Below are 26,993 nucleotides of genomic sequence, written 5' to 3' on the forward strand. Positions count from 1 at the left end.
CTCGTTCTCCACTTAAATAACTTTTCACCGGTGGAACTTGAATGTATAACCTAATTGTGTTTTGATGAAATCTTGTACATTGTTCAGTAGATACTCTCACAAATAAGAACACCCAACATATTCATCATAAATCATTAATGCTAGCTCATGTGACCTTGATGCACGATAACGGGAGCGCCGTTTGAAGTCTTTCCTCCCTTGCCCCATACACGCGCTGGCACCGGCGTGCATGTACGCACTTTTACCGGCGTGCGTGCACGTCAGAGAGAAGTTTATAAACGTCCTCGTCGCTGCACGTCTTCTTGAACGATTTCGAAGGCGCAGTGCAGACGCCCGCTATCGCAGGTGAGAGGCCCTTTCCCTAGACACACTGCCAATGCAAGGTGTTTAATATACGTCCGAATTGAAACCGACCCATCTAACGCCTACCTTCTTTTAGCAGTGACCGCACCGGCACTATTGAGGAAGAGGAAGTCTCCCCTTCTTACTGGGGTAAGTGCACGCCTTTCTGCGCCCCGCAACAGTAATTGTTAATTTAATGGTCCTTCAAGTATTCTGACTAATACTCACGGCAGCTCCTCTCACTCTAGATGAGGCCGCCGCCCTCCCCAATGAAACTCAGAAACAACTCACACGTGCAGTGCCCACATCAAGCACCCAATAAGGAAAGGATCGGACCCTTTCGAATGGGGTAAGTGGTGACGCACCCCGACTATGCTAAGTAGACAGCCCAATTAATGATGAATACCAGGCTCTAATTATAGCCCCTCCCTACACAGATTAGGAAACAGCCACGGATGGATACGTGGGACTTGGCGAATGATATAACTTGGAGATATCCAAAGATCGCCTGCTTGTAATATTGATTATTCCGACTGCCCTGATCTTCACATGGGTGTGTCCCTGACCGTGCTATTTTAGCACAGTCTGGTTAATGAATTGTCCCTAATTTATGCACAACCCTGACACATTACCATTTATACCTAGGAGTTTGACACCTATCTGGTACTGAGGTTGCCCTCCCATCCTGAAGAAGACCGGCAGGCTGAGGCTCCCACTAACCCCTAATTATTAAGTCGGGTTGAAACATCGACGCCCCCATATACTCTCTTGGACCACCTGTAACTCTAATCTGTGAAAGCGTGCTACAAAAGAATTTTGATTGTCAAACATTAATGAAAAAGTACTCCGTGTTAATACTACATGTGGCCAAGAGACGAGTGACTGGAATCAGTGAGCCAGTACATGTTTCTCCTTGTTTTTAAAAATGTCACTAACTCCTGCTCTTTTCACTCACCCCTTTAATTCTTGAGCACTTCTCCTTTTGCACATTCTTATGAGCATCCTCTTGATGTACCAGAAGTGTAAAAAACTATTTGACTTTCAAAATGACTACTGAAATTTGGTAGAATAAAAATGTGTTTATTCTCCAATATGTCAATCTGGGTTGTTGCATTTCCAGTCTAAATGGTTGTATTGAATACTGTGAGCAAGTGAGGGAAAGCTCATAATAAGAAACTCACAATTATAAGCTTGATTAATTCTATCACAAATCCAGGTCTAGGACCATTGTTTTTGATACCGAACTGTACCCAGGTCCAGGACCACTTTGGGTGACCCCATTTTTGATAATGGCTGTTCCTGAATATGCAGTAATATCAGGCGGTAGGCCGTACTTCGACTGCCCTGCTGCCCATGAGGAGAGTGGAGGGTCCTGGCCACCTGTGACCCAGCCTGCATTATACATACAGTGAGGTAAGCTGCGACGGAGGTCTGTCAAACGCTAGCGGGCTGCTGCTGTTGCTGCAACTAGCGGATCCCCCACCCTTCCCTATCCGGTATCACGCTCCCCGCACTGGCCCAGAGGTCGGATCAGACCTAGGCCGCGTTGAGGTGGAAGCTAGTGGGGGGGGACTGCTAAGCTGCGACTTGGTTCTGCCATCCATTCAAGGGGTGTCCGTTATGATGAGAGGTGACGCTAACGCAGGCCTTCTCTGGGCACGAGCCATGGGGACCTACCAGACAGAACTCCATCGATGTACGTTGGCCACAGGCGGGACGCTGGACTTGTGGGGTGTAAGCCACACATCTAAAAGGGCCCTGGTGCCTGGCAGTGCCTTGACCTGCCCTTTTTCCCCACTGCAAAATTTGCCTTCTGGCGGGAGCCTGGGTTAGGATTGGGCCCAGGCTCGCCGACAGCAGATGCCATCTGAGGGAGGTCATTGACAAATGCCGTGGTGGTAGGGGCTGCTGGTGCTCGACTCTGCGCAGGCCTCAGGGCAGCCGCATGGAGCTCCATTGTAGTGAGGCAATCTTGGGAGAGGGGCCTTGTTGTGATCCATAGGTGCTGCCATTTTCCTCCCTTTTGGGATACTTTCTACCTCCCTTATCTTTTCTCCCCCTCTCATTCCCCCCCTCTCTTCTTGACATTTTACCTCCTGCACAGACCTGGGGGTTGGTTCAGACCTAGGCTGTGCCTTGAGGGGGGTACGAGGGGGCACTGCATGGTGCTTAGATCAGACTCAGGACTCATTTGGCTTCCTCTCCCCTGGACTCACTTGCTGGACTCACCTGAGGGCAAGATACGCTGCCCCAACTGTCCGCGACCTGTGGGAGACTGTCTTCTATGAATAAGGGATGTGAGCTAGGTCGGGGGGGACATTAGGCTTACACTGCTTCTACTGTCCAGCTGAGGACATCCTGCTGTGACTGCACAGGGCACTAGCTTCCGATTGGGATCTGTTGGACGTGGCCCTTTTTGGCAGGTTCACCCCGAAACTTTTTGCTTTTTCCTAGCCTGTTTCTGGAACCTGGGGTTGGTGATTTTAGACCTCTGCCCACTTTTTCACTGTGGTACAGTATAAAGTGCGTGATCTCTCTGTGTATGTGTGGTGAGTGACCTGCCCTCGCATAGGAATGAATGGGGAATATGTATGCCCATGGTAGTTCCTGATGTGTGGGGAGTGCAGGATCGAGTTTGGTATGTACAAACTCGTGAGATTGAATGCTGCGTAATGGTATATGCGGCATGATTGTGTCCAGTGTAGAAGTGCCACTTTTAGAAGTTTCAGAAAAGGGGGTGGTGATGAACACCCTAAGCGTGGAAGGGTATACTCAGATGTGAGTCCCTTGCTCATTGCACCATCAGGATTCAAGCAAGCCGGGCCGAAGACGCCTGAAATGGCAGAAACCGGTCCCCGGAAGCTTGTTTCCTTCCCAGTGTAAGAATTGGCTTTTGTAGTCTGGTCTGCCCTGTTCCCATGATGCACTGGGCCAGGGACAGACTAATTTGCATACAGCCAGGTTCTGAAACTGGGATGGTGCAATGAGCTAAAAAACGGTGTTGGATCTAGCCCTGATCTCTTGACTGGGTGAGAGTACTCTGCTTAATTCAGAGACTCTGTCCATCACCACCCCTTGTTGTAAATTACTTTTAGAAGTTGGCATATTTGTGTAATTTGTGTCTGGCGTGTGATTGGCTGAGGCTGGCTGGTGAGCCTGGCTCCAAGAGTCTGGGAGGGTCTGCCCCGGTGGTGAATGGAGTGTTTAGCATGCTGATGTGAGGGGAGGAGTGAGCCTGGGCCTGCTTGTGGATTGACCGTCTGGTTTGAGGGTCCTGAATGAGGCTGGGTTTTCCCCACACAGTGCTGGCTCCACCCCCTGGGGTGCGTCTGATGTCCCTAGCCTGGCCAGTGAAAGGAATTCCCTATAACCAGTTCTAGCTGGTTCTTACACTGCCTGCACCCTGCTAGACAAAGGATTTCTCTGTATAAAAAGGGTCTGTGTCCCCTTCCAAAAGGTTCTTGTTTCTGACTTGAATCCTGCCAGGGGCATGTTTCTGCTTGGGCTCAGGGGAAGGCTTGCCTCCCTGAGCCCTGCCCAGCCCCTGGACACCTGATGGATTTTCCTGGATGCCTGGAGGACTTCTGGGAGACCCCTCTGCCTTGCCTGGGCTGATGGGGGGACTTTGCTTTGGCCCTTGGAATCTCTGGGACCTTTGGCAGCATGAAGAAGCTGCATTTTCCTTCAGAGATATTGGCCCCTAGCGCTTAATAGCGCTCTAGTCTGTCCAATAGCGCTTGAGAGCGCTGTATTTCATTTATAGCGCTGAGAGCGCTTTTATTTTGGCCCCAAGCGCTTAGGAGCGCTTTCCTTGTTATTATCGAGGGTGCCCACCCCTCATGTTGTGCCTCGAGTGGAATCACCGCCGCCGGCCCAGAGATTGTGTGAGGGGGCGCTGTGCCCGGCTCCCTGCCTAGGGCCGCACTGCCATTGGCGGCCCTGCGAGACAGGAAGACAGGCAGAATCTGTGGCGACGTGGGCAGGGCCTCGAGGTGGTGACTTCCGCTTCCCCCTGCCCGGGGGGAAGCCTGTTTTGTTCGTTGCCGGTCTCCCGTGTGGAGAGGGAGACCGGAGATGCTGGCCGCGAGAAGAGTATGGTTTGGTGCGAGGCTCCCCGGGGCCAGAGAGTCCCGAAGCCGAGCAGAGCCGCCGGAGAAGCCAGAGGAGCAGGAGCTCTTGGGCTGAGCCCTGCCGGCCAGGACCGCCACCGGAGGAGTCAGGAAGCAGCCGGTGAGTGCGGGAGGGCTGGGGCTCAGAGTGACGGTCAGAGCGGCCCCGGATGGCATCGGGCTGCTCCAACGGTGTGTCGAGCCTGAGAGGCTCCAACGATCCAGGGGGGCATCTCTTTGTGTTCAAGCCCCCGAGCGGGGCTCCTACGCTGCAGGGAGCATCTTAGTTCAGAAGCCCACGAGGGCTCGGCGGCATTGCGTGTTTTTGAGCCCAATAAAGGCTCCAACGACGGCTGCACTCGTGCAGAGAGTCCAGAGAGGCTCTAGGGGGCATTTCGTAATTTTGGAGCCCAGAGACGCTCCAGGGCCCCATTGTTGTTTTTAGAGCCCCGTGGCTCCAACGTTGGACACCCTTGTTTAGAGAAGGGCCAGTGAGAACCCAGGCCGCATGTTTGTGGCCAGAGCCTGAGAGCTCCAACGTTCGGGGCACAGTTGTTTTCAGAGCCTGAGGGCTCCATGGGGCATATTTGTTTTAGAGCCTGTGTGGCTCCAACGTTTGACTATGTGTAGTGTCTGAGCCTGTGTGGCTCCAACGTTCTGCGCAGGGTTGCCCAGAGCCTGTGTGGCTCCTACATTTTGGTGCAGTTCTGTCCTAGGGCCAGTGAGGGCCCTGTCGCAGTTTTGATGATTCTCAGCTGCACAGCAATTAGTGGGCAGCTGCACCGTTTAGGTCTAGTGATTGTTCCCAGGTGCCCAGCAAGTAGTGGGCACCTGCAACGTTTAGGTTTTGCGCCAGTGGCGCACCCCTGACTGGCGCTGCATTGGCAGCGCGCCCTGACATTCTGGACACAGGGCTCTTTAGTCCCTTTATTAGATGGGGGCTGGTATGTGATTTTATTTAGGCGCAATGTGATTATCTATGTGATGGTAATTGCCTAATGTGAGTTTGTCGCAATGTGATATGGTGCTAGGAAATGTAATGCATTTAATATGATTACGCACCTTGATCTTACACCTCTGAATGTTTTTGTGCATCATGTGTTTTTGCGCTATTGAGTTCTGTTCTGGTACCTCTGAATGTTTTTATGCATCATGTGTCTTCCTTGATTTTACACCTCTAAATGTGTTGGTTTATGCATCATGTGTTTTTCCTTCCCTACATCTCTGAGTGTTGTGATGCATCATGTGTAATGTGTTCTTGCTTACACCCCTAAATGTAGTTTTTTCTTAGGTGGTTGTTCCTTCTAGTACAGGTGGTCCTAGTGAGGTCCTGGTCCCCTGCGTGACATTCTCCTAAGGTGGTTAGGGTGGCGTAGGTGGTACTTACCTGTTACCAGTAGTTACTGGTTGTGTGCTATTCTTGCTAATTTGTGCTACAGTGATTTTATATCCTTTTATTCTAATTTCTGACAGTATTTCTATTTCTACTAAGTGCTGATTATGACAGTGGCCCATGTGGCCCTGTCTGGTACATAATCCCTTGTGAATATTGCCTGTGCCAGTTGGCACAATGTACATGTGTGATTTCTATCTGATGTGATTTTGACCATACAGAAGTTATATTTATATAACCTTGTGTGGAGTTCCTTTTGTGGTGGGCCTAGGATGTTGTTGCTGTTTAAGTTTAAGTTTAAAATATTTGTCAAGCGCAACGTACACCTCGACGGTTTCTTGGCGCTAATGTAGCAGGCAACCAGCTGAGCAAGAAAGATCACTAGGACATCAACTGGAGAGGCAGACAGGGCTTATGAGAGAAAAGCCTGAGAAAATAAAAAGGTCTTCAGTGCCTTGCGGAAACTGGAATACTGAGTGAGGGATCTAAGGTGGAAGGGGAGAGAGTTCCAGAAAATTGGGGCGAGAGTAGAAAATTTGGAGCCACCCTGTTTTTTTTTCCGGTAGCGGGGTACTGCTAAAAGAAGTTGTGCCGAGGAGCGGAGGTCTCTGCCCGGGACATAGGCCTTGATGGCCGAAGATATGAAAAAGGGGGCCAGGCCAGTCCTGGCCTGGAACGCCATGCAGCCTAATTTGAATAAGGCGCGTTCCCGCACGGGGAGCCAGTGGAGGGTTTTCAGGAGGGGGGAGGTATGGTGGAATTTGGGGAGACCAAAGGCCAGGCGGGCAGCCTGGTTCTGCACTAATTGCAGTTTACGCAGGCTGTACTGAGGGATGCCATTGAACAAAATGTTCCCGTAGTCCAGGCGGGACAGGACCAGTGCGGACATGATTAATTTGAGTGCAGAGAAAGAAAAGAAACGAGAGATGGAGCGGATAGTACGAAGAGTAAGAAAGCAAGACGAAACCACCGAACCAATCTGGGAGTGCAAAGTGAGTTTATCATTTAACTTGATGCCTAGAGTCTTAACGGAGGGAGCAGGGGTAGGAGGAGAACCAAAGGAGGGGGGCCAAAAAAGAGAGTTCCAGGGACTGGAGCAACCACCCGTCACTACAAGCTCCGTTTTATCGGGATTGAGTTTCAGGTGGTTGAAATTCATCCAGTCCCTGATGAAAGATAGAATAGATTGGAAATTAGAGATAGAATCAGGGGTAGAAGATAGATTGAAGATGAGCTGGAGGTCATCGGCATAGTTATATACCGTGACCTCCAGCTGCTGTAGGGCAAAGATAAGAGGAGCGATATAAAGATTGAACAGTAAAGGAGAGAGAGAAGAACCCTGGGGGACACCGCACTGGACCTGGCAGGGGGTAGCTGAAAACTCCCCGAGGTGGACCGCCTGGGTCCGGTCCCTCAAAAAAGATGAAAGCCAGATAAGGGCTGAGCCTCCTATGCCCGCCGCCTTGACACGGGAAAGCAAGATGGAATGGTCCACCGTGTCAAAAGCGGCGGACAAATCAAGGAGGACCAGCGCCTGAGATCTGCCCATGTCCATACCCTCTCGGAGGAAGTCTAATACAGACACCACCACTGCCTCTGTCGAGTGCTTAGGCCGAAACCCAGCCTGACACGGAGCCAGCCTCCCATTCTCCTCGGCAAAGGAGCTGAGCACAGATGTAACATGTCGCTCAAGCACCTTCGCCAGGAAGGGGAGAAGGGAGATGGGGCGATAGTTGGCCATCACCGAAGGGTCGGCTCCTGGCTTTTTCAGAATAGGGACAATAGAAGCAGCTTTTAGCGATGGAGTGACAACCCCTCGGGTCAGAGAGTCGTTAAGGAAGCCCAGGGGAGGCAGGGAGCAAACAGTGTAGACCTGCCGTAGGATATGTGCCGGGCATATGTCGGAAGGGGAACCAGATTTAATTTTAGGAAGGAGAGACAAAAAAAGTTCTTCCGAGAGGGGAGGAAAGGAATTTAACAAGGCTTGGGCAGGGGGCGGCAGGGGATCAACAAAAGAAGAAGAAGGGGGGGGGATGTTAGATTTGATTGTCGAAATTTTTTCGACAAAATAAAGATTCAATGAATCACAGAGTTTCTGGGAAGGGGGGGGTTTCAGGGAGGTCCTATCGGAGAAGGCCAGGTCGTGGGTAATGGCGAAGATCTCCTTTGGTTGATTCTCGGCCGCCAAAATTTTGGCCGAGAAATAGGCTTTCTTGGCCTCCGTGATGTGATGCTTGTAGGTTCCTAAAAGATGGACGTAGCGGGACCTGGAATCGGGGGAGTAATCCCATCTCCATTTGCGTTCAGCCCTTCGAACCGAGAGCTTCAGATCTTTCAGCTCGTTGTTAAACCACCGATTGGCGTCTTTAGGGCGTCTAATCGAGGTGCGTCGAAGAGGAGCCAAGCAATCACTTCCTGCCAAGAGCCATGAATCAATGGCTATGGCTGTTGTGTGCTGGCGCAAATGCTTTACACATTGCCTCTGAGTTTAGCCTTACTGCTCGTGCCAAGCTACCAAGGGGGTGAGCAGGGGTTATCGTGGCGTGTGACTTCCTTTCCCTGACTAGAATGGTGGTTTCTGCCTGGCTTTGGCGTCATCCTTAGCCTACCAGAAATAGCCAGTTCTAACATTGGTGGTCAGCGGTGCGGATTAGGAATTGTTTGCGCAGTACCACAGCGACAGCTGGCTACATTACAAAACTCTGCATTTTTTAGATAGTCACATGTTTGGGATTATTGTTTATGATTTTGCTTTTCCTCAAGAGTGTCATTTTCAAATGGTGTTTCCTGCGCTTTTATGTTTAGTGGCAGATGAGAGAAAATGACAGGGCCGGACGCTAGTAGAGGGGGAGGTTCCCATAGATTAGGAATCCCTTGCTGGGTCCAGTGCCCAATCCCTGGTCCTGTCCCTGTGTGGGTAGATGGAAGAGAGGGAGTGTGGAGGAAGAATGGCTTGCTCGGGAGGGTGGTTATTCCCTGAGTGTAGTGTGTGTGTCTGGATTCCCCAGTATGGTAGGATCCAGTGGTGGCAGCTAAAATGTGTCCAGTGCGTGTAGTCCCATTCCCAGGTCCCAGAGTATGGTGCCTGGTGCTCAGTAAGAGGGGTACATGTTGAGAGTCAGGGGCAGTGAGGAACTGTCTAACCAGTCTGGAGGGGGAGTGTGTGGTGAGTGGTGTGTTGAACTGGAGGGGTTGGTGTGAGTTTTTTTTAAAGGAGCTTGTACGGGAGGTGTACCTCTGGTGGTGTGCAGGAGGTCCTGCAGAGGCACTGGACAAGAAGGTGGTTGTCTGGCGGTGTGCTAGATGTCTTGTAGTGGCTTGTGTATCTGATGATCCTGTGTAGGGGAAGAGGTTCATGTGTAACCCAGCTAGGTCCCAGTAGGATGGTAGGGGTGTAGGGGCTCACGTCCTGTCTCAGTGGAGGCGGAGTGAGTGTGGGACGGTGTGTCCCACGTTGGCCCAAAACCCTGTCTCAGGGCCTGGAGGGTTCCCTAAGGGAGCGCCAGGTCAGGGGCCTAAGCTGTACTTACAGGTCATTTGAGGAGGATCTTCCTGTGTCTAGAGGACGGGGAGTGTCTGTAACCAGAACTCCGGCGGTCCTAGTGTTGAGAAGTACCGCTCCTAGTGGAGGGTGCAGAAGTCCTGGTTCGCTGGGCATTTGACCGTCTAGAGTGCTTGACCATTTGTGGGGCCTCTGGAGGTCATTCCCCGAGGAGGGGGGAGGCCAGGTTCAGCCTGACCTGGAGGGAAGGGCATCTGTAATCAGTGTCCTGACCGGTTTTTTGCTTCCAGGGGTACCGCTCCAAGGTGGGAGGGTGCAGAACTCTGGAAGGGGGTGCTGAGGGATGGTGTCCTTGTCTCTGACCCCGGTGCAAACTGAGGGTTTAGATCCTAGGTTGGGATTTTAGGAAGCTTCCAGGTCAAGAGGAATCTCTACCAAAGTGGTTCAGCTGAAGAGACTGAAGGGGCTGCCCTTGCTGTGTGATCTGGGGCCCACCTGCAGTTTGTTGTTTCCACTAAGGTAGAGGAAAGGGTGCTTTGCTGTGTGCTGTGTCCCCCCCACCTGCTTGAAGAGGAACTGTGCTGTGTGCTTTGTACCTCTGAAGTGAAATAGTTTCCAGATCCCAGGTGGTAGACCAGTTGATGGAGAGAGGTCCTGATCTGGTAGGAGAATTGTGTTCTGGTGAGTGCTTCCCTGGGAGGGTGCGGAACCCCAGAAGTAGAGGTAGGGTGGGGCATTCTTGCCCGTGACCTCTGGTCAGCCTGAGGGTGTGGTCCCTAGGTTGAAGGATCAGTGGTAGTTGTAACTACACTGAGAGGGAGAGTGGAGAATGGCTATTGTGTGCCAGGGGTTACTACCCCCCACTCTGTGGATTGGTCAGGACCTGTGACATTTGGATGGCCTAGGGCCTGGTCCTGGCCATGGATGACTAGACAGTACCAGTGGGGTATCCTAGTTGTGCCAGGGAGCTCTTGTTGAGAGAAGTACATGTGGGTTCAGAGTGACGAAAAACCGGAGGGTCTCCCTGCCATGTGGGCCCATGTCTGTGTTTTGTCGCCCAAAGCAGCGAAGCCCATCAGTGGAGTGATTGGTCTTCCCTGCGTTTTGGCTGGAAGGGGGTTGTGTTGGACCTGGCCCTTTTTGGCAGGTTCACCCCGAAACTTTTTGCTTTTTCGTAGCCTGTTTCTGGAACCTGGGGTTGGTGATTTTAGGCCTCTGCGCACTTTTTCACTGTGGTACAGTGTAAAGTGCGTGAGCTCTCTGTGTATGTGTGGTGAGTGACCTGCCCTCCCGTAGGAATGAATGGGGAATATGTATGCCCATGGTAGTTCCTGATGTGTGGGGAGTGCAGGGTCGAGTTTGGTATGTACGAACTCGTGAGATTGAATTCTGCGTAATGGTATATGCGGCATGATTGTGTCTAGTGTAGAAGTGCCACTTTTAGAAGTTAGCATATTTGTGTAATTTGTGTCTGGCGTGTGATTGGCTGAGGCTGGCTGGTGAGCCTGGCTCCAAGAGTCTGGGAGGGTCTTCCCCGGTGGTGAATGGAGTGTTTAGCATGCTGATGTGAGGGGAGGAGTGAGCCTGGGCCTGCTTGTGGATTGACCGTCTGGTTTGAGGGTCCTGAATGAGGCTGGGTTTTCCCCACACAGTTCTGGCTCCACCCCCTGGGGTGCGTCTGATGTCCCTAGCCTGGCCAATGAAAGGAATTCCCTATAACCAGTTCTAGCTGGTTCTCACACTGCCTGCACCCTGCTAGACAAAGGATTTCTCTGTATAAAAAGGGGCTGTGTCCCCTTCCAAAAGGTTCTTGTTTCTGACTTGAATCCTGCCAGGGGCGTGCTGCTGCTTGGGCTCAGGGGAAGGCTTGCCTCCCTGAGCCCTGCCCAGCCCCTGGACACCTGATGGATTTTCCTGGATGCCTGGAGGACTTCTGGGGGACCCCTCTGCCTTGCCTGGGCTGATGGGGGGGACTTTGCTTTGGCCCTTGGAATCTCTGGGCCTTTGGCAGCATGGAGAAGCTGCATTTTCCTTCAGAGATATTGGCCCCGAGCGCTTAATAGCGCTCTAGTCTGTCCAATAGCGCTTGAGAGCGCTGTATTTCATTTATAGCGCTGAGAGCGCTTTTATTTTGCCCCCAAGCGCTTAGTAGCGCTTTCCTTGTTATTATCGAGGGTGCCCACCCCTCATGTTGTGCCTCGAGTGGAATCACCGCCGCCGGCCCAGAGATCGTGTGAGGGGGCACTGTGCCCACCTCCCTGCCCAGGGCCGCACTGCCATTGGCGGCCCTGCGAGACAGGAAGCCAGGCAGATTCTGTGGCGACGTGGGCAGGGCCTCAAGGCGGTGACTTCCGCTTCCCCCTGCCCGGGGGGAAGCCTGTTTTGTTCGTTGCCGGTCTCCCGTGTGGAGAGGGAGACCAGAGATGCTGGCCGCGAGAAGAGTGTAGTTTGGTGCGAGGCTCCACGGGGCCAGAGAGTCCCGAAGCCGAGCAGAGCCGCCGGAGAAGCCAGAGGAGCAGGAGCTCTTGGGCTGAGCCCCGCCGCCCAGTACCGCCACCGGAGGAGTCAGGAAGCAGCCGGTGAGTGCGGGAGGGCTGGGCGCTCAGAGTGACGGTCAGAGCGGCCCCGGATTGCAGCGGGCCGCTCCAACGGTGTGTCGAGCCTGAGAGGCTCCAACGATCCAGGGGGGCATCTTTGTGTTCAAGCCCCCGAGCGGGGCTCCTACGCTGCAGGGAGCATCTTAGTTCAGAAGCCCACGAGGGCTCGGCGGCATTGCCTGTTTTTGAGCCCAATAAAGGCTCCAACGACGGCCACACTCGTGCAGAGAGTCCAGAGAGGCTCTAGGGGGCATTTCGTAATTTTGGAGCCCAGAGAGGCTCCAGGGCCCCATTGTTGTTTTTAGAGCCCCGTGGCTCCAACGTTGGACACCCTTGTTTAGAGAAGGGCCATGTTTGTGGCCAGAGCTTGAGAGCTCCAACGTTCGGGGCACAGTTGTTTTCAGAGCCTGAGGGCTCCATGGGGCATATTTGTTTTAGAGCCTGTGTGGCTTCAACGTTTGACTATGTGTAGTGTCAGAGCCTGTGTGGCTCCAACGTTCTGCGCAGGGTTGCCCAGAGCCTGTGTGGCTCCTACATTTTGGTGCAGTTCTGTCCTAGGGCCAGTGAGGGCCCTGTCGCAGTTTTGATGATTCTCCGCTGCCCAGCAATTAGTGGGCAGCTGCACCGTTTAGGTCTTGTGATTGTTCCCAGGTGCCCAGCAAGTAGTGGGCACCTGCAACGTTTAGGTTTTGCCCCAGTGGCGCATCCCTGACTGGCGCTGCATTGGCAGCGCGCCCTGACATTCTGGACACAGGGTTCTTTAGTCCCTTTATTAGATATGGGCTGGTATGTGATTTTATTTAGGCGCAATGTGATTATCTATGTGATGGTAATTGCCTAATGTGAGTTTTGCGCAATGTGATATAGCGCTAGGAAATGTAATGCATTTAATATGATTACGCACCTTGATCTTACACCTCTGAATGTTTTTGTGCATAATGTGTTTTTGCGCTATTGAGTTCTGTTCTGGCACCTCTGAATGTTTTTATGCATCATGTGTCTTCCTTGATTTTACACCTCTGAATGTGTTGGTTTATGCATCATGTGTTTTTCCTTCCCTACACCTCTGAATGTTGTGATGCATCATGTGTAATGTGTTCTTGCTTACACCCCTAAATGTAGTTTATTCTTAGGTGGTTGTTCCTTCTAGTACAGGTGGTCCTAGTGAGGTCTTGGTCCCCTGCGTGACATTCTCCTAAGGTGGTTAGGGTGGCGTAGGTGGTACTTACCTGTTACCAGTAGTTACTGGTTGTGTGCTATTCTTGCTAATTTGTGCTACAGTGATTTTATATCCTTTTATTCTAATTTCTGACAGTATTTCTATTTCTACTAAGTGCTGATTATGACAGTGGCCCATGTGGCCCTGTTTGGTACATAATCCCTTGTGAATATTGCCCGTGCCAGTTGGCACAATGTACATGTGTGATTTCTATCTGATGTGATTTTGACAATACAGAAGTTATTTTTATATAACCTTGTGTGGAGTTCCTTTTGTGGTGTGCCTAGGATGTTGTTGGTGTTGTGTGCTGGTGCAAATGCTTTACACATTGCCTCCGAGTTTAGCCTTACTGCTCGTGCCAAGCTACCAAGGGGGTGAGCAGGGGTTATCTTGGCGTGTGACTCCCTTGCCCTGACTAGAATGGTGGTTTCTGCCTGGCTTTGGCGTCAGCCTTAGCCTACCAGAAATAGCCAGTTCTAACATGATCCTCCAGGATATTCACTGCCTCTGTGAACACAGTGCTCAAGTGTCGGCCCACTCGATCACTGACTCAATACCTCACTGGGGCAGGCACTGTTACTATCCCCTGCAATAGGTTTCCATCCCAGGCAGCTGGTACGGGTGGAGCTGGTGGGCAGCTGAGAGCCCGCTGATGTCCACTGCTCAGCAAATTGTGATGGGTCATCTGAGAACATCCGCTCCACCCACCCTGGTGCAGGCCGCATTGAACTCAATGAAACAATCTGAGACACGTTTGGCGGAGGAGACGTCGCAACCTGATGCAGCAGTCAGTGCCAAATTAGACAATGTCGTACTAGCAGTGAAAACAATTAGTACTGCTCTGGATCAAACGGGCACATCCCTTGATGTAAGATAGACTAAGAGACAACAGATTGCACTCTCCTGCGTGCAGACCATCGTAAGCTAGCTGATAAACTAAATAATGCCGAACTCACACTGGCAGAGATAAAGCCCACCACCCTGTCAAATGCTGGACCGAGTATGCACCCTAGAGACTAGAATAGAGGACTCTGAAGGTCGGTCCTGCTGAAACAGCATTTGGGTGGTGAGCCTTCCAGAGGTCAGGGAGGGCCGGGAGGCAGTGGCTTACGCTGAAGCCTGGCTCTTTGACCTGGTATCTACCAAGGAACTATCCTCCTCCTTTGCGGTTGAGAGTGCCCATCGGGTCCCATCACGGAGACCGCCACTGGGAGCCAACCCAAGACTCTTTGTTTTGTCTTCTTAACTACAGAGATCAGGACTGCAAGCTCTGCGAAACAGACCCACAGAAAGAAATCACAGTGAAAGGCACTCTGGTCCTCGTAGTCCTGGATTAAACAATACTTTTGCTGAAACAAAGAAGCTTCCAAGCTGTCAAACGTTGCCTTTGTGATCTCAACCTATCTTACGCGCTACTCTTTCGGGCGCCCATCTGAGTGGTGGACAAGTATGCTGTTTTTTTTGCCCAAAGATGCATGAGATTTGATGGAAGCCGCTGTCCACATGTTCTCACGTCCCCTGTCTGCCGGAAACGAGAGGCTGAGCACGGTCATCAGAATACACAGCCGAAAAGGATGAACTGTCCGTCCTACCCCACCCAAAGCTGTACCTAACCTGGAACAGGTGATATCGGAGAAGAGGCAAGCTCTGCAAACAGCGGCTGCTAAAGATACTCCAATCCAAAGCTCAGATCAAGGCATTGATACACTTACTGTACACAACGGAGAGGAAGGCACCTGCTGCGAGAGCTGGTGCAGGAGAGAAGAGGAGGTGGGAGGGAAGGGAGGTTGGGGGTGGGGGTGTGGGTGTGGGAGGGACAGGAATAGGGGGCAAAGCAGAGCGGGGTGACTGTTGGTGTTATTATTGTGCAAAGAAATAAATAAAGTGTCCAATTGTCAGAGCACCTCCTAGAGTTTCTCAATCACACAGAAGCACCTTGCTGCCTTGTCTGGGGAACGAGGCACTATACAAGTGCTACGATGCTGACCGGTGCCATAGGAAAGTGGCGCTATACAAGTGCTACGATGCGGATAGGTGCCTATGGCACGTGACGCACGTGAACAAGTGTGAAAAGAAACACTGACATATTCATGTCTCCATAACAGGCACACATCTACGAAACCAAACCTGTTTATGTTAGCACTCAATTGACACAAGCCTCAAAGCACAAACGTGTTCCTATCTGCACACAGAAACAAGATCTCAATGGAGCGCACCTACAGGCGCACCATTTGTAAACATCCTGTTGTGTACATGGGGTTCGTGACGGCCACTCCAGGCGCATCAGAAAGTGTGCTGAATGCAGAGGCCTTATGAACTTTAACAGGTGGGAAAAAACGCCAGCATGCTCATATCTGCACGCAAAAGCCTCTTGTGAACGAACAAGTGTGAAAACACGACGACACCACAGCCTTGCTAATGCTACTATTACCCGTTCCTTGGTGTTCTTATCCCGAGGAGAATGAAGATATGATAGAAACATGTCAGCATTCAGCACACTGCCCTGCTGGATGTACATGGGTCTTTGCAGCAGCGGACAGGCGCATGAACCTGCTGGGCTATCCTAGTCTAAGAAGCAGAGGAAGTGATGCAACGCGCCACGATTTATACTCCGCTTGCGACAGACACACATTAAAAGTGACAGATTCAAAGAAAGGATTGATTCCCATTAAAGAAAAAAGTGTGAGATGAACCCTCGGGAGACTCTGCCCTCATCAGCCCTCGAACCATACGCTTCATTAAATGTTAAAGAAAACATTCCTACTATTAAGACTTACGTCTTTGCTTAAAATGTTTTCACTCGTGCCTGTAGGTGCGCTTCAGTGGGTACACACACAATGGAAAGTGAAAGATTAGAAAGAGGACCGGCACGGTGTTGGCTATTTAAAGCAGAAATGCGCTCGGTTTGTCCGCTATGTAATAAAAACTGAGATTGCTACACTGAATCATGCCTGCTATAACATGTATATACATCACAGTAATTATTCTAAAATGTTTTTCTTTATTTACTGTCTTGCTGTAGACGCTCCATGACCTCTGTTTCTCTGTTGTTTGTTGTGACAGACAGCCCTGATGCTGATATGCTTGAATAGTCAATAGAAAGCAATTGAGCCCAAGCTGTCTGGACAGCTTAAGCTTATAAAACAAGCTGGCTCCGCGTGCACATCTCCTGTCCACGCAGGAACAGTGAGCAGGAGACAGAGAGGGACAGGAGATGTCCACGAGTGCACATTTCCTGTCCGTACGCGTGCACATCTTCTGTCCCCCTTCTGCTGAAAAACTGACGACAATAGATCACGCCCCGGCGGGCAGCGCATGCGCTGCATTGCAAGGCGAGACTCATTAAGTTATACTGTGCTACACTCTAGGCTACCACTCTCCCCATATCGCTATGTTTATCACTGCTTGTCTCGTTACCTAAGCCAGGCAGGGACTTTACTGATCTGGGCTCCCATCACCCTCTGGCTCTTTTAAACACAGATTTTAAAATCCTGGCTAAGGTGCTTGCTGACTGCCTGGCACAGTTCAATTCATTGAACCTGAGACGATTTTTTAGGGTCGCTACTTACTCCCCCCAAAAATGGCCACACTCCTGAGTGTGTGGTTCTCGATCTTGAGAAATCCCTTGACTCCCTTGAGTGGGATTTCCATATACAGCATTGAAGGCAGATTCGCTGCCTGCTCCACTTGCTCTATACAATGCCAGCTGCTAGGGTAAAAACTGGCCCCTATATCTCCGCCATCATTGCCACTGCCATACACACCAGCACTGACTCTGCATGGCATGCCATGTGGTGGCCTCGTAACCTCATCCACTGAGCTGACCGCCTGGCTAGAGGCGGGAGTTCACACTCTGGGTGATTTGTACTAAGATGGTACCTTGGTGCCTTATGACATACTGCCAGAAGTTAATGTCCTGCCTGCCGGGCAATTTCTATTATACAATACATTGCCGTACCATAGATGCCGATCTCCTTCACATTTTATGGACCTGTCCAACTTTGCATACATATTGGCGCTCGGTTGACACTGCTTTAGCCACCTGCACCGGCCGCAACCTGTAGCACACTTGGGAGGAGTGTCTATTACCGCTCCACCCCAGAGGCAAATGGCAGAAAGTTACCTCCTGCTTTCTCGATATAGGTATATTAGTGGCCAAACGCCTAATCCCAAAAAGATGGAAGTTGGCTGACCCTACTCCCTCCATAGCCTGGCGTCACTAGTTACTGGTGTGGGCTAGGGTGGAAAGCATGGCAGGACACACCGAGGACACCCTAAGCCTCTGTAAAATCTCCATAGTAGCGAACTGGGACGTTATTCTGCATACTTTTCAGGATGAACCACCACAAGATATGCACGCTCCCGCTATTGCCTCTATGGCGGAAATCATGTGCGGCAAGACCCTGATCCACCCTTGCGTAGTTGAGGTAGGTGCACCATGGGTAGGGTAATGTGCTTGCCCCTATTCACTACAGCCTATACCTGACACTTGCGGCTGCAAACGTGCGCATCGCATTTAAGATGAACTCAAACGGGGGCCAGTCAACACCACAGTTGGGCCAATGATCCACAGTTATTCTTGTTTTGTCCAACCCTTATTCAACCACCTCCTATTACCTATAGGTACAAACAGATACATGACATTCGGAGCACAAGGATGCTATCTGTCCTACCTGTGGCACCTGCTGATACACTCGCCCAAACAAAGCAAACTTCATACAAATGCCATCGTACACCATCCCTAGTGCGTAGTAGATTGACATTGGAACGTAAATTGCACTGTAAAGGAAATATTATGCATTGAATGGCAATTGTATTGGATCTGGAAACGCCGTTTGCCATGGACTACTCATTACTTGTGATTGTAACTGTTTTCATGCATTTGCATATGAAGTAACAACAAAAACAGTTTTTTACAAAAATAATGTAAAGTGCCCTAGTGCCACTACTGATGCATGAGAGCTATAGCAAACCGTTAAATGAAAAAGTAAATGGTCTGATATTTATTATAAGAAACCTGATGAAACACAAGTGCCATGCAAGAACTACCATTCTTGGCACAAGTGACCAATCAACAGTGCTATATTTTATGACAGACATCAAGACCATCTGGAAAACCATGAACATATGGAAAACTATTCTTCCTCACAATTACATTGGGAAACAATAGTTTTCTCTCATATATGAGCGGAGGTATTTCGTACCTATGTTACCAACATGATAAAGATTTCAGCGGTGACTGAGCGCTTCTATCCTCCCCAGTAGGGTTGTAAAATTCGATCTCTATCACCTCACCAAAGGGCAGCATGCTGGAATAACCATCCTATGTACTGTATAGATATCCTGCTGATTGTTTTTTTTAAATATACCTTTTAATTATTAAGTGTATCCGGCAACAATAATATGCAATCCACAGAATGATGTACTTGCTTATGTCCCATTATAATAGTCAGTTACATTCGACAACCATGGTCATTTACTGTCCACAGTGGAACAATAACCTCTGCAATGCCTGGCAATCATTCGCAACATGACAAAATATCAGGTAATTATACAAATAAGTGTATGATTTACAAATTGAGGACGAGACCTTTATAGGTTAAAGGCATCTAAAAAGTTGGATGATATAAGGGGGATAACGATCAGAACATGTAATTGATTAAGTTCATGAATGTAGGCCCGGGAATCTAGCTTGTTATGTTCATGTAGTAGCGGCTATGATGCTTTAAAATGAGCTGATAAGGGCCTATAAATGGTGACATAGAAATATTAAACTGGACGACACTAATGAAATGTTGCTGCATGGTCTCGTTAATAGATTTGGAATGGTTATGGATTTGCACAGTGTATATTAAATATGGTATCATCGGGTGGATTGTATTGATGCAATTTGTTAACTAAATTTTGTTTAGTGGTTTTAGTAATGGATCTCGAATGGATTCAAGCTCATATAGCTTTTTGTATATTAATATTACATTGTTAAGGTGAATTTTTTATTAAAATTAGATAATTATTTTTAGAGGGTCTTTGAAAGGAAAATTATTTTAAATGGTACATGTATTGTCTTTATTTTGTAGCCCTGAAGAAATCTCTAGGAAGAGATGACACACGTTGGCCTTATATGATGTATGACATATGACAAAAGAACAATATGAATAAAAAAACATGAATGAAGATTTTTTCTAACACAAATGTGACTGGAGTCTGTGCATCTTTGATTTAAGCTCTTCGGAAGGATAGCATTTCCAACATCACAACAATTTGTTCCCCAGAAAGAACTAAATGTACTCAACCATTAGTCTTAAAAAAAAACATGCCACAAAAATATACCCCCTCTCTTTCCTCCCCTTCTTCCCCATCAAAATCTCTTCCCCCGACTTCCCCCTATGCAGTGTCTTCTTGCCACACACCTTTTTAATTGCAGTTTTTGATATCAGGCGTGCTTTATGTGGGCAGCCATCTGAATTTTGGTTTTTACCATTTCAAGATGGCTACTTGCATGTGCATTGTGGGCACCCATGAATGGTTTTATTGTAATCACATTTGAATATGGCTGCCAGGTATGTGTGCACATCCATTGAGACCGCTAGTTTTCACAAGCGAGACCCATTGGGTTTGAAATGTGCCACTTAAGTCAGACACTCCAACAGCAGAATTCACTCACAGATTCTATATGGAGACAAATGCGCTCTTCAGATTTATCTGCTACATACACTTATTCTGGATCTTTGAGGAATTACAATCACACAAAGACTTGATAAAAATGAAAAAATTATTACCTTTTAAGTGAAAAGAATGGCTAGAGCATGACACTTCAACAACTTAATAGGAAAGTAGATTCTAAACGGTGAAAACTCAATTTTTGTTTGTTTTCTTTTTGGATATCTGGTATTAAGACCACTACTGTGAGTGAGTCACCCTAACAGAGTGTCATCCACTGTAGGTTTCTGTTACAAAATGCCTTTTAGTTGCAATGATCCGTGGTTACCTATTACAACAAGGTCAAAAACAAGCTATTGTGTCTTTGTGAGTAAATGGCAGTGAGCAGATTGCATGGGACACGTTCACTTTAGTGCGCACACATGTACAGGAAAGGAGATGGACTACTTGTGAGACTCAGGGTGGCATCTACACAGAGGCAGCACTGTTGCATATGTGCCCAGATTAAATTTGGTGTATCCTGCTCAACTTTTATAATTGATTTGGAAATCCAAAATAAAATGCTGTTTTATGCTGATGTGGTAAGATCTATAGTCTTTAAACTATTTACACATGGAGGTTCTGATTCATGAACTGCACTCTGCAAAAAAGTTTGCATATCTATAAAACATACTACAATGTGTTTTCACAAACTACGTCCAGAGTTTACGCCCTGCGTTACCTATACCTATGTGTGCAGAGTTCTCCTCCCCATCTGAGGAGTTTCTTACCTGTACACCGTGGTTCTCCAGTAATGATATATTTTGTAGATTCACAAGCTTGAATCTTCCCCATTGTCATGGTGGGAGTCCCACGGTAACAATAAAATAGCAGTACTAAGCTTTACACTTAATTCCCCTTGAAATTCTGTAGTATTTAGTAACCAGTTGTAATCGTTTTAGAACATCAAAACTTCAGCCAATCAGAGCATAGACCCAGAGTATCCATCAACTGCAGGGCCACCACACCTCAGATTTCGAGCACGAGTGCAGTTCCAAGAATAATAGAGGTATGGATTGGTGCACTTGAAAGGGGAGGAGGGAGGGCCACATGTGAATCTATAAAAGATATCAATCCTGGAGAACCACAGTGTATAGGTAAGTAACTTGTTTTTTCTCCAGTATTGTATCTTTTATAGATTCACATGCCTGAATCAGAAAAGTAAGCAGTTTCCAAGTAACAAAGGAGGTGGGAAAAGGTGAACCATCCCACCATGAAGAGTGGGAGAAGGTGGTGTGTGTGCCACATAATCGTCCCGTTCATCCAAGACATTCGGGACCAACTGCAGCTCACCATCTTCTAGCTGCTGGTCACCACTGTCATGTGCATGGGCAGGTATTTCCAAGGGCGGTAGATTTCTGTGTTTTGGTATCATAGGCACGGCCTGTGGATCCGGAATTACAACAGGTACTTCTTGTGTAGGTGATGGCTGCTGAGTAGCGTTAACCTCAGGAAAACACTTGTAATCATCACTGAGAATCAAATGTAGGTAATGTAACCAATGAAATGGGGATGCTGATGGAAGGCTCCTACTGATGCTTTTTCTCCTGTTCCTCATATGGGCAATGTTCTTGAAATGCGTCCAAGCGCTGAATGCTGGATGTGCTGTAAAAAAAAAAAAGGAAAATTCACCCTCTAGATATGTAGAAGGATCATCCAGTGCTTTATCATCCTCAGATTCCTTGCACTTGACTCTGAGCTGCGAGGGGCTACATGCAAGGCCATAAGGACCCTAATTCTCAGATTCCTGGAAGTTCAAGAGACTAGTAGGGGGCAATGATGAAGTGATAGCAATGTCTTTTCCCTTCATTGGCGGGATCGTAGATGCTACCGTCGACAATAGTACCGACTGCTTCATCTGGTTCGAAATGCTTATCAACGAGCAAGACCGTCGAAGGTGAAGCTCTCGCTGATGTAGACGGCCTTACAGCCACCACCACCACTTCCATCTCCGCTGACGCTACGGCTGTGGACATGGAGGTCGTAGGTGGAGAGTGTCTCATCAACGATGCCGTAGACGGGCAGAATTTACCTTAAGAAGCCTTTTTGAATGGAGTATGCATTGCTGATGGAGGTGTGTGCGTAAGAGGGACCAGGCTGCTCTTTTTTAGCCCTCATTTCTTCAGATCTTTCCTTACTTTAAGATCTGGATTCTTTAGGATCTCTCTGGGAAAAAGATGATCTTTCTTCCTTTTTCTTCTTGGAGGAGGTGTGTGGCTTCTCCTCACTCTCAGTGTTTGATTCCTTAGCAGTCTTCCTCTTTTGTAGCCAGAGAAGCAGCCTTCCCTCACGTTCTTTGAGGGTTTTTGTGGAGAAAGTACGACAGTACTTGCAGTCTCTGGGCTTGTGGCCCGGATACAGACAATACAGGCATTCCATATGTGGGTCCTCAGAGTAAAGTCTGGATTTTCCACAATCCTTGCAGGGCCTAAACAACCCTTTTTTAGACTCCGTCATTTTGAAGAAAAGACAAAAAAAAGGGTACACTCACTCCCAACTGTACCTCAGTTGAAGAGCTGAACGTTGAAATCAACAGCAAGCTGAAAGTTTTAAAGGGTAAAGTAGAAATACTGTCACTGAGCAGAGCTCAGGGAGACTCCCTAACACACGACATGTGGTAAGAAACCTGAGGTATGGTTCCCCTGCAGGGGATGGATACTCTGGGTCTATGCTCTGATTGAATGAAGTTTGGATGTTCTAAAACTATGAAAACTGGTTACTAAATACTTTAGAATTTTAAGGGGAATTAACTTTAAAGCTTAGTACTGCTATTTTACTGTTAAAGTGGGACTCCCGCCATGACGACGGGGAAGATTCAAGCATGTGAATCTATAAAAGATACAATTTTGGAGAAGGATACTTATTACTAGTAATTATATGAAGGACTGGAGGTAGATTCTGGAAAAAGGAGTAGACTTACTGTAACAAAGTAGGATTCATCCAGGTTAAGGTTAACATGTAGTATTTATTCAGCCCCAACCTACAGTCAGCTAACAACTGACAAATATGGAACTTTCACAATAGATGAACATTGGTGAAAGATGGTTCCAAGCTCTAAGTTCTAGCATGGACCCAGACCACCACACAGAGACAGGTCATCACACTTCTCCCTCTTAAACACTAAACAGGTTTACATGTCCAGCAATAAAATAAGCAAAAGAAACATATGAAGAAACAATAGAAAGGGTTCCTAAACGTAATCACGCAAGTGAACAGGAGGCCTGCGTACTCTCACACTCTTACGAGAAGAATCTGTATACAAATCTGGAACAACAATATTATCTTCACATTTCCCTTTTCCCCCAAAATGAGAAACACGACTATTGTTCCAGATACGACCATCCTCCGTCTTTACAGCATTTTTGAAAATCTTTACAATGGTTCTAGGAACAGAAAACTTTGACCAATTTTGACAACCCACAGGAGCCCTAATCTTTACCTCTTCCCCCACCTTGAATTTAGATTCTTTTGCAGAGTTCCTCCTATCTACATAAATCTTCCTTTGCCTCTGTAGTTTCAATTCCCTTTCTCTCCATGCACCCACATCATTATTTTTTACACCCTTGTCCAGGCAGGACATAAACAAGTATTTGGCGCCCTACCCTTGAAGAGTTCAAACGGAGTCTTTCCTGTAGTTGAGTGTGGAGAGAATCGATAAGCAGAAATTCTGTTCTGTAACTCCCTTCTCCAGTCCAAATTGTTAACCCTTGCCAACTGAATGCTTTCCTTCAAAGTCTTGTTAAGTCTCTCCAAAGCACCATTTGCCTCAGGATGATACAAAGAAATCCTCTTGTGAACTATACCACACCTACTGAGATAATCTTCAACTTTCCCAGAACAAAACTGTGGCCCATTGTCAGAAAGAATAGAGTTTGGGTAACTCTCGCGCTTAAAGACAGACTCCAAGAAAGAAATAACAGAATCACTTGTAATCTCCCTCACCAAACTAACTTCCACCCATCTTGAATACAAGTCCAACAAAACCAACATAAACGGAGTTTGATGCTCACCATGTAACGGCCCCACAATATCAACTGCAATCTCATCCCAGCGGGACCTAGGCAACCTCCTACAAACCATTGGGGAAAACCTAGTTTTCAAAACTTTATCACTAGCCTGACAAGAAGAGCAATCCCTAACTGTACGTTCCACCAACAAATCAATCCCTGGCCACCAGAAATTCATTCGTATGTGTTCTTTCGTCTTAGAAATGCCCAAGTGTCCTTCATGAGCCATGTCCACCAGAACACTTCTGAGATTAACAGGTGGGACTAATCTAGTACCTCTCATAAGCAAACCATCCACCACTGCTAACTCATCAGCAACCATTGACCAAGGTTTCTTTAGAGAACGAGACATATATCCTTCCAACAATTTAATGACCTCCTTTAATTCCTCATCCTTGCACAACTCTTCTTTCCAAGCATCTTCCTTCACCGCACCCAAAGTAACGTCACACACCTTTAATTCACACTCAAAATCCTCCACCAAAGCTTCATCAACATTTTCCACGACGTCCACCAACCTTGACAGACAATCAGCTGAGACATTAGTTTTCCCTGGAATATACTCAAACCTGAACACAAACTCCTGCAAAGAAATTACCCACCTCCTAATTCTCGCCGAGATTGAGTCCAACCCCTTCTTTTCAAACACCTCCTTTAGTGGCTTGTGATCAGATCTGATGGTAAAGGAGGAACCCCAAACAAACTTCCTGAATTTATTCACAGCCCAATATATTCCCAACGCCTCTTTCTCTATGACAGAGTAATTCAACTCCGCCCCCTTTAAACATCTCGAAGCACAAGCTATGAGAACCTCTTTGTCTTTCCTCACCTGTAACAACAGAGCACCCAGACCCTTACTGCTAGCATCTGTTACAATAAACGTCGGATCCCCTGGAACAAATGCCTGCAAATTTGGTGCATTCCTCAGATCCATCTTTACCTGAGCAAACTCACTATTACACTCTTCTGTCCAATTAAACACAGAGTTCTTACACATGATTTTCCTAAGATTAACAGTCTTATCTGCGAAATTTCTCACAAACTTATTGTAAAACTCCGCCATGCCCAAAAATGATGACACCTCTTCTTTTGAACATGGCTCCTTCAACTTTTCAATTGTATCCACAAGTTCTTTTTTTGGACATATGCCCTTCCTCGAAATATGGTGGCCCAAATAATCTAGCTCACTGACACCAAACTTACACTTGCTCCGCCGTAAAGTTAATCCAACATCCATCATCTTCTTCAACACAAGACGAACCCTTTCATCATGTTCATGTTCATTCTTTCCAGAAATAAGAACATCGTCCTGATAACATCTTACCCCCGGTATTCCTTTGAACAGATCTTCCATAATTCTCTGGAATACCGAGGCAGCCGAAACCAGCCCAAAAGGCATCCTTAAAAACTTGAAAGCCCCCATTGGTGTTATAAAACTAGTAAGCTCCTGACACTCTTCCTTTAACGGGACCTGGTGATAAGCCGAAGCCATGTCCAAGGTGGTGAAATAACATGCCCCATCTAATGTAGAAACCAACTCCTCTATGTTTGGCAAAGGGTACTTTTCAACTATCACCTCCTTATTTAATGCACGAAGGTCAACACACAGCCGAATCTCATTATTTGGCTTCCTCGCGACCACAATTGGTGCGAGCCATTCAGTTGCTTCTACTGGTTGTATAACCCCAGTCGACAACAACCTCTCAATCTCTTTTCCCACAGCATCCTGTACACAAATTGGAATACGCCTTACTTTAGCAGCAACAGGCACCGCACCCAACTTCAGTTTGATATCGTGATTGTAACCCTTTATACATCCAAGTTTTTCACTGAACAATTCCCCAAAATCCTTTACAAACTTATTCTCTTCATCATCTACAGACTGTACTTGTATAACTGGATGAGCATTTGGATTGAGACTCACACCCAACCTTGCTTGATGAGACCAACTCAACAAGTTGTCTCCCCTGTTTGCCACATACATTTTTGCTTCCACGAACCCCCCTTTATATTCAATGCAGTCAAAAAAGTAACCCATTATTTTTATGGGTTGTTCTTGATAACCTGTTGGTCTTATATCCGGTTTACACAAAGTCTTTTTCTTTTCAAACACATTTTCAAACACTTCTTTTGAAATGAAAGTGACATGTGAGCAAGAATCAAATTTCATCAACACACTTGCTTCCCCAACCAACACATAATCAGAAGGATGTTCTACAACATCATCATTAATTTGAAAACTAACCAACTTAGTCTCTGTCCTCGTATCTCTCCCAACCCTTGATCTGCAATTTCTACCAATATGCCCCTTTCTTCCACACACATTACAATTGAACTTAAGGGCAGGACACTCTCTCGCATTCGCCATATGCCCATATTTCCCACATCTATAGCAATTTCTTTGAAAAGGCGTTGTGAATTTCTTACTTGTCTGTATTTTCGGATTACCTCCATCAACCTCCCCTTTCAATTTTTCTCCCTCGCACCCTTCTTTTTTTTTCATCACATCATCTCTCTTCACAGCCTGACACACCACTTCTTGTGCTGAACTACCACTTGGGTTTTCTTCCTTCTTCACCTTGCTCAGTTCTCCAACGCATTTTAACATGTGTTCAACCCTTTTAGCAATACCTATCACTTCTTCAAGTGCAGGTTCATCCTTTAACCACAACTCCTCCCTTATTTTATCGCTCACACATCTCAAAACGAACTGATCCCTTATTCTCTCTTCCACCAAACCCCCAAACTTACAACTTGATGCCAGCTTTCTTAGTGCAGTAATATACTCCTCAACACTCTCTTCCTTACCTTGCTCTCGTAACCCGAAATAGTACCTTTCCATGATGTTACTTACTTTAGGAAAGTAATGCAAATCCAACTGCCTAACACATATTTCAAACTCATTCAACCCCCTTTGATCTGCTTGTGGTATTAGTGGAAGATTCTCCAAAACCTCCTGGCCTTCTCCACCCAAACAATGCATTAATAAGGCATGCTTTCTTTCTCCACTCAAATTCGCACCACACACCCTCGCGTAGTTCTCAAATATTTTTTTTCATTTTTTCCACTTAATCAGTGGCTCCCCTGGTTCCATCAGAAAGAAAGGAGGCGCAGTTACATTCTGC

The 26,993-nt window shown here is 47.6% G+C and overlaps 1 protein-coding gene and 1 long non-coding RNA gene across 4 annotated transcripts in view; one reads left to right on the plus strand and one right to left on the minus strand.

The window, feature by feature from the left end:
* Positions 1-26,993, minus strand: part of STXBP4 (syntaxin binding protein 4) — a 599,190-nt gene that overhangs the window by 202,312 nt on the left and 369,885 nt on the right. The window lies entirely within an intron of this gene.
* Positions 297-683, plus strand: LOC144770139 (uncharacterized). The gene is made up of 3 exons (XR_013598809.1): positions 297-345; positions 440-492; positions 591-683. It is a non-coding gene; the product is annotated as an uncharacterized LOC144770139 (long non-coding RNA).

The sequence above is a fragment of the Lissotriton helveticus genome, chromosome 7, assembly GCF_964261635.1.
Source record: "Lissotriton helveticus chromosome 7, aLisHel1.1, whole genome shotgun sequence".
Lineage (NCBI taxonomy): Eukaryota > Metazoa > Chordata > Amphibia > Caudata > Salamandridae > Lissotriton > Lissotriton helveticus.